Genomic DNA, 12360 nt, shown 5'->3' with positions numbered 1-12360 from the left:
GTCCGCCTTTGAGGAAGATATGCCCTCCCCCAGCCTGTGTGTCCCTTCCTGCGGGGGGGCCGCCCCGGCCCCGCTGGCTGACACGGCCAACGAGCCCTGCGTGCGGCAGTGCCCCGACTCCACCGTGCTGATCCAGCCCCCGCCCGCAGTGGTCACCTTGCCCGGGCCCATCCTCAGCTCCTTCCCCCAGCAAGCCGTGGTGGGCTCAGCAGGAGCCCCCGGCGTTGGAGGGGGCTATGGGGGCACTTTTGGAGGCCGTGGGGGCTACTGGGGCTATGGGGGTTATGGAGGTCCCGAGGCCACAGGTCCCTCAATGGCAACTGTGGGCCCTGCTGAGCCCCAAGGATCCACGCACCTCCGTGCTCAACCCGCCCGTGGTCTCCACAGGCAGCTGCTCTTGTCTTCTCCCCCCAGATGCAGACCCAACCTTGCAGCCCCTCTGCAGGCCCTGCCAAAGCTGCCGCCTGATCTTGCTGGGCCGGGCTGCCTTGCAGAGACTGTCCTTGCAGATCTCCACCTGGTGGCTGCTGGCTTCCCAGCCCTGCCTCCAAAAGCTCCCCTGTCCCCGTGCTGCAACCAAGCTGTCCTCACCCTTGGGTGCCCGTTGGAGGGTGTCCCTGCTCTGCCCAGCTCTGAGCCTCCCAACGTGCCATAGGAGGGGGAACCTTTGGGCTGCAGCCCTGGCTTGTGCCTCGCTGCAGCCTCAGGACTTTTGCCTTCCCAGCTGGTTGTTGCTGTGCTGCTTTGTCTCCTCCTCTCCCTGGCTGATTTGTTTCCTGTCCACATTAAAGCATCCGCATGACATCAATATGTTGTTTTTTGATTGATTGTACGAATTTGCTCTCCTGATTCTCCACCTTGGCCACTTATGTTGAGAACAAAACCCAAGCCACAGGGTTAAACATTAGACAACACCTGGGTTAGTTCCAGGCTTTGTGAGAGACTCATTCCCCTGGTGTGGGAGCACAGAACAGGGACAATCAAGCTATTGGTCCTCTTGGAAGGAACAACTTTCGAAGGAAAAAAAAGCTTCAAGTCCATCTATTTGTAACTTTGTGGTCCAGAAATACATGAGGTCTTCACATTTTTCCACTCTAAATAATCTGAGCAGTTCAAAGCACTGCTCAGACGCTCGTAAATATTTTAAACCTTTCTAAGGGTGTTATTACTCTATTAAAAGCTCACTGCCCTTGTTAGGTGCTTCATTATTAAATAATAGTCACTTCAAAAGTACGTGTTCAGACATTTCAAGAACTGCTTTAGTCAGAATGTGATTTTATAGCCTTCAAATTTTGCATTCATGTGTGGCTCTGTAAAAACAACCACAGCAAGACCCTACGATTAGTGACTTTGCCATCTCATCCCAGAGCTGTGGATTTCATTCCAGTCTGATTTCCTGGAGTGGAAGGCACATCATATACAAGTGACATTCCACCAATTTCTAACTCTAACTTTTAACTAGGTCCCCTCTTGCAGCAGGTAAATCCATAAAGTCTGTAGAACTCCTGAGATATTAACAATTATTTGAAGTGAACTTTTACTTGTGCACTCAGAGAGACTTCATCCTTTCCAGCTTTTACTTTGGAACTTGTTCATAACTTTCCAGATGTTGTTTAACAGAGTCAGCCAATGAAAAGTGGAAATGGTGACCAGTTCTAGTTAAAGTTATAAACCTTAACACAGGATGAGCAGCGATTTGCAGGGTCCTGTTCAGGGAAGGTGGCAGGTGCCCCAGCCTGGGCTTCCCTAGGAGTGAAGCTCCTCAGAAGCCCTGAGGAATCTCCATCCAAAAAGCTGCTGGAAGTGGGACCTGCAGCTTTACTCCCTCAGCTTTTAAATGAATTTTGTCGTTCTATTTTGGGTTGTGACACAATCGAGCTCTGTTCCTCTCTCGGGGCTGCCCTCCAAGTGCCTCTGTGTGTGTTCAAAGGGCAGCAATTACCCTCACAATAAGGGCTCTAGGATTTAATTAGGCTTTCAAAGCACTTCACTGGCTGTTTGGTGCCTCTGTCACAGCATCGTGCTATTAAGAGGTCACTCCTGCTGCCAGCTGGGTACTTCAGTCGTGAATAATAGAGTCACTTAAGGCTTGCTCAAGAGATCTCACCCTAATGACAACTGGGATTGTGCAGCCTGGGAACCTCTCTCTGTTTCATTGTCATTCAAATGAGTCCTTGCAGCACTGCTGGTCCCCACCAGCCCCAAGTGTCCCCACCAGCCCCAAGTGTCCCCACCAGCCCCACTTGTCCCCACCAGCACCAAGTGTCCCCACCAGCCCCACTTGTCCCCACCAGCCCTTCAGCAGCTGAACAGAAAGTGCAGTTTTCTCTCCTGCAAGAGATCAGGTCTCTCAATCCAGAGAGCATCCCAGCCAGTGCCAGCACAACAGCAACTGGGAAACAGGGATTTTCTCTCAATTCCTTGGCTTAATCCCCAGTTAATTTGGGTTTGTCTGCAGGCAGTCTGAGTGTTTCCAAATCACTGTGGTTTGATGCTGTTATGCCCCATGTCTGCACATGCACTGGGGTGCTAAGGCAAATTTAAAAGACTTCCAAATCCTTCTGAGGAAATTCTAGAATGGTTGACTTCATTTTCCTAGATATTACCAAGCTATTAATTTGCAAACTGTGTGTTCAGGTTCAGCTGACATCCACAAAAGCTACAGGCTGCAGTTTGTCTCTGTAAAACACAACGAGCAGGGGAAAAAACTGAAAGAGGGGAGATTTAAGATGGACATCAGGAAGAAATTCTTCACCATTAGGGTAAGAAAGGCAATGTGTTGCTCAGGGAGGTTGTGGCTGCCCCATCCCTGGGGGTGTTGAAGGGCAGGTTGGATGGGGCTTGGAGCAGCCTGGGCTGCTGGGAGGTGTCCCTGCCCATGCAGGGGGTTGGATCTGGATGATCTTGAAGGTCCCTCCAACCTTCACCAATCTATGATTTTATGGCAAAAATCTGTGTACATCCAAGTCAGACACAGAAAACTGGGGACATGGAATGATGCTGTAACATTTTTAATAAGAAGAAAGCTCACAATTACAACCTAAAATAACACAGGAAGCAGAAGCAGAAAGAATTTGTACAGAGATTAATTCACAGGTGCCCAAAAAATCCCAGTTTCATTTGCAACATTTTTGCTGCTACAGCTGTAGCATTTAACTATCAATTTCCATTTTCCAACTTTTCCACTTAAGTCCAATGATACAAATCAGATTAGATGATTTACAGTTTCTTTGGTGTAACTACAAAAGCAGTTAAGTCAGAGATGTATCCCCAGGAAGGCCAGTACAGACACACTCCAGGTGTCATTAACATCACCTGGGAAAGAGATGTAAATCAGTTGGGAATTGGTTTACCCATGTTAACCCACGTTAAACCTGGCTTCCTTTACACCACCAAGCCCATGTAAGGTTTAAGAAGTCAGTAGAGAAAAAGGAGGAGAAACATTTTAGAAGAACATTGAAGGAGTTGTACAGAAACCCTGAGCTCTCCAAGACATGACACGTTTCAGTCACAGTCCCGGCCTCGGAGCTCCTGCCAACCCTCCCCTAAGAACAGCCATGAATCCGGTAACCAGTTCTCAGTCCTTGCTTCCCATTAAATCCTCCTGGGTTTAGCAGGGGTAGCAGGAGCCATAGGTGTATCTGCGGGTGTAGCAGGAGGAGTAGGGGTAGCAGAGGCGGGAGCTGTAGCAGGGGTAGCAGTCCCGGGTGCTGCACAGGCTCCCGTAGCCCCGGTAGTCGCAGGGGCTGCAGTCGTAGCTCTGGGAGATGCAGGGGCTGCAGTCGTAGGTCCTGTAGCTGCAGACCCTCCTGTAGTTGCAGGGGGAGTAGCAGGAATCGTCACAACGGGTCTGGTAGCAGAAGGTCATCTTGGTTGGGATGGAGGGAGGTGAGTCTGAAATATCACAGGGTGGAAAAAAAAAAAGCCTGTGAGGGAACATCCCCCCAACTGCAAGTTCAGCTTAAGCTGAGCCAGAAGGCAAGGAGGGAGGAGAGGCCAGCACACCCAGACAGGCTGCCAGACACCCTCTCTGCTCCTTGGTTGCTCTACCTTGTGTTTTAGCACCCTGTCTAATCCTCCACCCCGAGCAGCCTTCCTGAGCTTTCCTGCACAGCCCCACTGGCAGCAGCCACGGGTCAGGAGGGGAGATGGGATTTTGGGCCGTGACACCCGTGTCAAAACGGGGCTGTCAGGATATACCCTGGAAAATCCATCCTAGCTGTACTGAGCTAAAAGCCTTCAAGGGAGTAGAGGGATAAACACAGGACTGACAGAGTTTCAAACATTGAAAAAGGAATGAAAATCCAGGAGGAAAGAATATCCTACACATAAAGAACTCTCATCAAATCACAACCTTAATTCCCCATTTCTCTACAGCACTTACAGATGAATAACAGAAAACAGTATCAAATCCATCCCTTCACTATTCCCTAGGATTCCTACATCTATCCCAACTTACCCACTTGTGCAAGGAGGATAAGGCAGGAGCAGTGAATGCCTGATCCTCAGCAGCACTGGGTTTTTATAGAGCCCCCAGTCCCGCCCAGCACGTGAAGGACACGTCTGCACCCTGGGTCAGCTCCAATTAAACCCATTTTGCTTCCCTCATGACTCCTTCCCATTGATATACCGGTTCTCCCCATGGTTTCTGATCATTGGTCAGGCACTGGGACATGCAGGCAACACCCTCCAGGTCTCTTTCATCTCAAAACTATACAGGGCAATTAAACTTTGGTATCATCATGCTGAATTCACCTCTTCTGCAGCAACGAGTCAACAGAACGTGCAAAGAATCACCAAATGGGTCATTTTTTGAAGCCTCTCCACGTGTGTTGGCCCATCTGCTTGGTTGTACATTCCTTTTTTTTTTCCTGAAATACCTGTGGAAAGGGTCACCTCTCCTTTTGGTGTGTTTCATAACTCCCAGGACACGTGGAGCAGCACGTTCTTACCCATCCCTTCCAACATTTCCTGTGAGTGGCAAAGGAGGGGGAAGCCAATTCTTTGATTCGCTGCCGTCACTCCGTAGGATATTGCTGCTCTGATTGATTCAGCCACCAAATTGGCCAGGAAGCACGAAAATGCTAGGATGTCCAGGATGTATTTTTAGCAAAAACAAAACAAAACACCTTTCAGAGACCAAATTTAGAAGCTGTAAATTACACCCTTAATAAAACACAGGAACAGAACAACCTGATACATGTTTTAACAAACTCTGTTACTTAAGCATCTGCCACTAACGTGGCATTAATTTTTCAATAATAGATCTCTTTGTCCAGTTGAATCTTTAATAAGTATTAATGAAGGCTTTAATATTCAAAATTTAGAGAAAGGCCCAGAACATTTGACGTGCCTGTTATTATCCTTCCTTTGGATGCAAGTAAACAGCAGTGTTGTGAGCTGAAGGTCACCAGGGAAGCCTGGGATGTTGCTGCTCACTAGGTCACATTCCCAAGGCTCAGCATTATTCACCTTATTAACAGCATTAATTGAAACACCTCAACAATATTAAGAAGATGTCATGTTAAAACACCTTGGAACTTGGGGGCCTTGTCAGGAAAAAAGACAGTTATTACAGAGATGTGTTCCTGTTTATCTTCCTTGTAAAAAACTCCCAAGTGAATCATTTTCAGATTATGAACAATTACTCAGCAGATATTTTTAAATCTAATTAAATTGACTTCACTTGGGCTGGCCCTCCAGAAGGCTCAGTTTGTAAGTTTATTTCATATAGGGTACAAAACCTGGACATTTCAAATATAGAATCATCCAATAACATTATTTCTGCTTATTATTTCCTCTACTCCAAACACCTCTCTTGTACTTCTGCTCTTGAGCTGGAATGAATACAAATCATAATATTCTGAACCAAAAATGCAATTTTGAAATTAAAAACAAACAAGAAATGCTTCCTAGGGATTCAAAACAAATTGAAGTCTTTCTTCCCCAACCTAAATATCATTTCTGCTCGAAAACCTTTTGATTTATGGCTTGCTGCCTGCTTTATCCTTCTCATAAAGTCTTGTCACTGATCCATTAAAAAATACCTCCATTGTTTTTACACCAAAAAGGACCCCAGTTTCCATCTGTGTGGACTTAGGAGGGGACTGCTGCAGTTTGGCAGAAGCAATTGATAGAGTCCACGAGCAAATAAATTGGATTTTCTACAAAATTAGTCTCCCACAGCAGGTCACACTCCACATTAACACCTCCATGCAGACCTGACTTTTTCTCTAACCCAAACACTTTTCTTGTGCTCCTGTTTTTGAGCTGGAAATAAAACAAACAGAAGCGATGAAGACAAATCATTCAATATCCTGACCTAACCAGGCCATTTTTAAATAAAAACAAGCATGAACTTCTTTCTAGGGATTATTATTTCTACAACATTTGAAATTCTTTCTTTCCCAAACCAATCAGGAGCCACCACGGGCTCCATATCCTGAATTTTATCCATTCCTCCCAAGCTGGGGGTGTGAATGTCAATCAATCCTGCTTGCAATATTCTTCCTTTCCTGTTAGATTTCACCACACTAATTCTATAAATGTAATTGACCCAGGAAGTCTGAACATGAAAGAAAAACTGTCCTGCAATGTCATGCTTTTGGAAGCCAAGAACTGAGTAATCACCCCAAACAAAGAGAGAAAATTACATCAACTGCAGGAGTGACGTGCACAAGGAAATTTGTTTTGTGATGAAGCTGAGTTGAAAGCAGAGGGGGCTGGGCCAGACCCTGGTATAAAAGGGAGGGAAATTCAAGGTTCTCCACTCGCATCTTCAGGTTTCCACTCTCCCTGCACTTGGTAAGTCAGACTCTCTACAATGTCTTCACTGCTCTGGAGGTGCTGGGGTTTTGCTTTATTGCTCCACAGGTGGGACTTAAAAGCCAAGGTTGGGATTTCATAGATATTATTTTGGATAAAATAAGACATTAAGATGCCCACATAAGCTTGGAATACTGATTATCTAGCCATGAGAAATGACCTTATTTTATGATACTGAACAATTTCTGGCTTCTTTCTTTTGAAGCAGACAACACATTATTATTACAATTATTTTAGACAAAAATGAAGTGAATATTCAACTGGCAATTAAAGCATGGACACGAGTCCAAAGAAGCAAGCAGAGCTTGCACAAGGAGAGGGCTTCTTCTGTGGTGTCTTGTAAGCAAAACCTGAAAGAATTCACTCCTGAACTACTGTCTGTTCACTTATGGTGTTTAGAGAAACATCAGGAACTGAGAGAGGCAACTTCAGCCCAACAACATCCTCTCTGAAATGCTTCCTGAGGCCCAACTGCCAATTCTAGGCAAGAGCAACAAGAAATGCAGGATAAAATATTTTTGGGGAGAAGAGGGAGAAATTGAAAGGAGTGAGCTAGGGAATAAGGAGCCAGGGTAGAGCTTTGGGTGGAGATATTGGGTTGGTTCCTGTGCTCACCCTCATCTCAGACAGGCTGGGAGAGTTGGGGTGTTGAGCCTGGAGAGGAGAAGGCTCCAGGGAGACCTTAGAGCAACTTCCAGGGCCTGAAGGGGCTCCAGGAAAGCTGGGGAGGGACTTGGGACAAGGGCAGGGAGGGATGGGATGAGGGGGAGGGATGAAAAGTGGGAGAGGGAGATTGAGGTTGGACATGAGGAGAGAATTCTTTGCTGTGAGGGTGGTGAGACCCTGGGCCAGGGAAGCTGTGGCTGCCCCATCCCTGGGGGTGTTGAAGGGCAGGTTGGATGGGGCTTGGAGCAGCCTGGGCTGGTGGGAGGTGTCCCTGCCCATGCAGGGGGTTGGATCTACATGATCTTTCAGGTCATTTCCAGTCCAAACTGTTCCATGATTCTATGCTTCTATGATCTCCCCTCTCTCTTGCCTGTGCTCACACCGTTCAGGGTCAGGTACAGATCTGATCTCTTTTTCTGGGTTTCAGACTCACCTCCCTCCATCCCAACCAAGATGACCTTCTGCTACCAGACCCGTTGTGACGATTCCTGCTACTCCCCCTGCAACTACAGGAGGGTCTGCAGCTACAGGACCTACGACTGCAGCCCCTGCATCTCCCAGAGCTACGACTGCAGCCCCTGCGACTACCGGGGCTACGGGAGCCTGTGCAGCACCCGGGACTGCTACCCCTGCTACAGCTCCCGCCTCTGCTACCCCTACTCCTCCTGCTACACCCGCAGATACACCTATGGCTCCTGCTACCCCTGCTAAACCCACCCACAAAACTACCTGCTAGGAAAACAAAAGGCAAACCCATGATTTCTGGCTCCTGTATTAATTTTACCTTCCATGACAGCAACTGCGCTCAGGAACAGTCCTGACGTTCAGCTTCTCTCTTCAGTGTCTGCAGCTGTTTCAAGAACCTGCTTTTAGGATCCACTTTTTCTTTCTTAGCTTTTGTTGGTGGATATTCTGTCTATTTTGATGTGGTGAGGGTGGTGAGACCCTGGAACAGGTTGCTCAGTGAAGTTGTGGAAACCTCATCCCTGGCAGTGTCCAAGGGCAGGTTGGAGGGGGTTGGAGCAGCCTGGGCTGGTGGGACGTGTCCCTGCCATAGCAGGGATTGAATCTAGATGATCTTTAAGGTCTCTCCAACCCAAACCATTCCATGATTCTATGTTTAGCTTTGCCACAGGAGATGCAGACCAGAGCAGAGGCCTCTTCTCACCACGTGCCAGGCTGGTAGCCCCTGCTCTTCACCCTGGTCTCAAAAGCATCTGCTGTGAAGTGTAGAAACTCTTTGTCTAAAGTATGGATGACTCTCTGGATACTCCTGTTCTGTTCTACTCCAAGCTGTAACTGCTGTGTAGATTGCTTCTGATTCTCATTAAAAAGTCTAGCATTGCAGAAGTGCTTTCTGTCATATTTTCATTTTCTTCCTTAGTATTTGACTTTACTGATTGTTTCCCCAACATGTGGCCAAAAAAGGAGGCAGGAGCTTTTCAGATCTGATCCTGTAGAATCTGAGGTGACTGAGGCCACAGTGAGCACCTCCACCTCTGCTTCCCCCAGGTCAGTCCTGAAAACTCCCATCTGCCATGTCTCAGCTCTGCTCTTCTTCCACCCACACCCAAACTCACCAAAACACTCTTTGTTTCCCAAATATTACCTTGGAAATATGAAGACTTATGGACATGACATCAGCACTCACTACGTCCAGCCCAAATTACCATTTGAGGATCCAAAATACACAGACACAAAATTCCAGACCCCCTAAGCTGTGGCTCTGAAATAGGTCCCTGACACAAGAGCACACGGGACCTCCCACCCACCTCTGCCCAACGTGTGTCGAGGTTCAAATACTGCAACTTCATGCAGCTGATGTTCCAAGTGTGAGCTGTGAGCTTGTGCTCCTGCCCATTGCTGCCCTGGCCAGGCTGGGGACACATCCTGCCAGTGTCTGCCAACCCCCACCATCAGGAGGAGCTTCCTTTTCCACAGGAAGATGAACCACAGAATCATTTTGGTTGGAAAAGACCTTGAAGATCACTGAGTCCAACCAGAACCCAACTCTACCAACTATTAACCAAACTCTACCAAGACCAGTGCTAAACCATGTTCCTTAACACCACATCTACACATCTTTAAACACCTCCAGGGATGGAGATAAAAAGCTGGCAGGTCCCAGAGAAGGAGAGGCTTTGAGGGAAACCTCTTCTCCATAATTAACAGGAGGGCACGTGACAGGGAGGAAGAAGAATTGCTTAAAGTAAAAGTGACTGTCAGCTTGATGACAAGGGGATGAATGTACTGGGAGGGTTCCCAGGCTGGAGCCACAAGAAGATTAAGGTTTGGAAGTGATTTCCACCAGGAAACATTTCTCCTCCCGTTCTGCAGGAGCTTCTGCTCTGCAGCAAACCCTGAGCTGCAGGAAGAAGGGACAGATGTTTCCCTGGTGGGTGAGACCACCAGGGCAGGGGTCACCATGGAATCCTCATCCCACAAGGGTCAGATGTGACCAGTTCCCAGCAGAAGTAAAATTCAAGTGCAACCAGGTAAAAGCAGAGCATCAAAATGAAGCAGAACTCGGACACTTCTTCAACAGGTTTTTCAAGAGGTTGGCAGAGACTGCAAAGGGGAAACGTGAAAAAAAAACAGCCCACAAGTTCCTGGGTGAGCTGCCAAAAAACATCCACCAACATTTGAAAATTCCCCGTTCTGGTCTACAGGAAAACACTGTGTCCTTCTGGAAAAATTCTGCTGGACAAACAAGCCACAGAGAAAAGCTTTTCATGTTGAATGAATTGTTTCATGGATTTCCTGCCCCAGAGAACTCTCGGCTGCTGGAACAGCCTAAAAATGCAACTCAATGTTTCCCTCAGCTGGTCAGGAAGTTTGACAGATGAAGAGGACACAAAAAAAGAAGTGATGTTTTATAGGAATGAACGTGCTTAAACCTGCAATGTTCTCACAAGTCAGAACTTGTCACTAAAGGTCTTAATATCTTTTCCTTTTGGAATTTTATTCTATTTTTTCTATCATTAAGAAGATTTTTTTACCACTCAATTTCCAGCTCCTGTGTGTCTTGGAAGCCTATTTAGGGCACCTCCCTGCATCATTGCTTTTGTTTGCAGGAACACAAGTGTAGGAATTCATCAATTCCCACTTCCCAAGCTCAATTTCTGATTTTCAATCTTTGGGACATCAAACGTTTCTATTAATTTCAAGCCATAAAGTAACATTGAAAAATCTTATCTTTCTATAAATCATTGTTAATTCCCAGGACAATTAGTGGCCATTTCAGGTTCCTTGGTCACAGCTACGAAATGCAATTTTTTTGTCCACGTCACAACACAATTAACAATTAATATAATTGGTTTCTGCAACTTCAGGGATCATGAATCTCTCCTCAGCTCCACGTGACGACGCCAAAGTTCTTGGCTTCTTTCATCTTCAAACTTTCTGGGTCACCCTCAGTTTTCACTATCAAATCAAGATACCAGAAGGGACAAGACAGTGACAGATACAAGAGGTAACTGAGAATCAAAACTCAGATTATTGGGGATATTCTTGACATATTAAACTTTCTGTAGCCTGAATTATGTCAGCATTTCCTAGAGGAAAAATTCTGTACACTTTGATATAATTGTATATAATTAATGTACATTTAAAATGAAACCCTCACAGAATAAAAATTCCTAATGTTGAAGCAGCAGAGAAGGCAAAAATACTTTGTGCCACTTTACTACTTTTTTTTTTTTTTTTTTACTGTTTTACTACTTTACCACTTGACTTTTCTACTTGTGTCTGTAAAACTGAGGTTTGTAGATCAGAAAAAAGAGGGATTTTCTCCTCTTCTTCTGAAATACTTTTATATTTTAATATTCCCCTTCAGTTTGGTTCACTAATGAAAGCCAGGAAATTTATAATATACATACATACACAAAAAGGAGGAAAAATTCATCCTATATTCTTCCCCTCCCCATTACACCTGCTCCTGCCATTAAAAATAAATAAATCAGAATATCACCTCCCAAAATTAAAATTAAGTTCCATAACACTGATTTTAGCAGAAAAGTAAGAAGGGAAAAGTATAAATGGCATTTTTAGAGCAAATCTTGATGCTGCTTTTCAACTGAACCCAACACTGGCTGCCCAAAGGAAGCAGAGAACAAGACACCAAGTCAAGAACCACCTTTTAATTTCTCCCCCCTCAACAATTACCTCCTTGCATGACCTTCACTGCATGAGCCACTCCTCATTTGCATATTAAATGAGGATAATGACAGACATGCTAAAAGTGCTGAGCCTCGTCAGAATTGATGGGATCAATGCTCTCCCAAAACCGTCATTAAAGATTGACTTGAGTGATGTTTGTGTTGTTTAAATATTAATGGTTGTTCCTGAAAAGCTGCATAATGAGCAAGAGAACGGGGAAGGGGCCCCTGGGCTAAGCAATGTTTCTAGTTATTAAAACTCAGGGATTACAGTCATCATCCCCCTGTGGAGCAGACTGGCACCTGGACCTCCCAGAATCCCAGAATATTAGGGGTTGGAAGGGACCTCTGAAGACCATGGAGTCCAACCCCCCTGCCAGAGCAGGACCAGAAAAGAAAACCAAAAACACAACGAGGGCAGGTCACTCAGAAAGGCATCCAGACAGGTCTGGGAAGTCTCCAGAGAAGGAGACTCCACAGCCTCTCTGGGGAGCCTGTCCCAGGGCTCTGGCACTCTCACAGCAATGAAGTTTTCCTTATATTTAGGCTGAACCTCCTGTGCTCCAGCTTGTGCCCATTGCCCCTTGTCCTGTCACTGGACACAGCCGAGAAGAGCCTGGTCCCACCCTCCTGACACCTCCAGGAGATATCGATGAGATCCCCCCTCAGTCTCCTCCTCTCCAGACTAAAATAAGTCTTTATGGGAGTTCAG

The sequence above is a fragment of the Chaetura pelagica genome, unplaced genomic scaffold (genome assembly GCF_000747805.2).
Source record: "Chaetura pelagica isolate M959 unplaced genomic scaffold, ChaPel_1.0 scaffold681, whole genome shotgun sequence".
NCBI classification, from domain to species: Eukaryota; Metazoa; Chordata; class Aves; order Apodiformes; family Apodidae; genus Chaetura; species Chaetura pelagica.
This window is presented reverse-complemented; position numbering follows the sequence as displayed.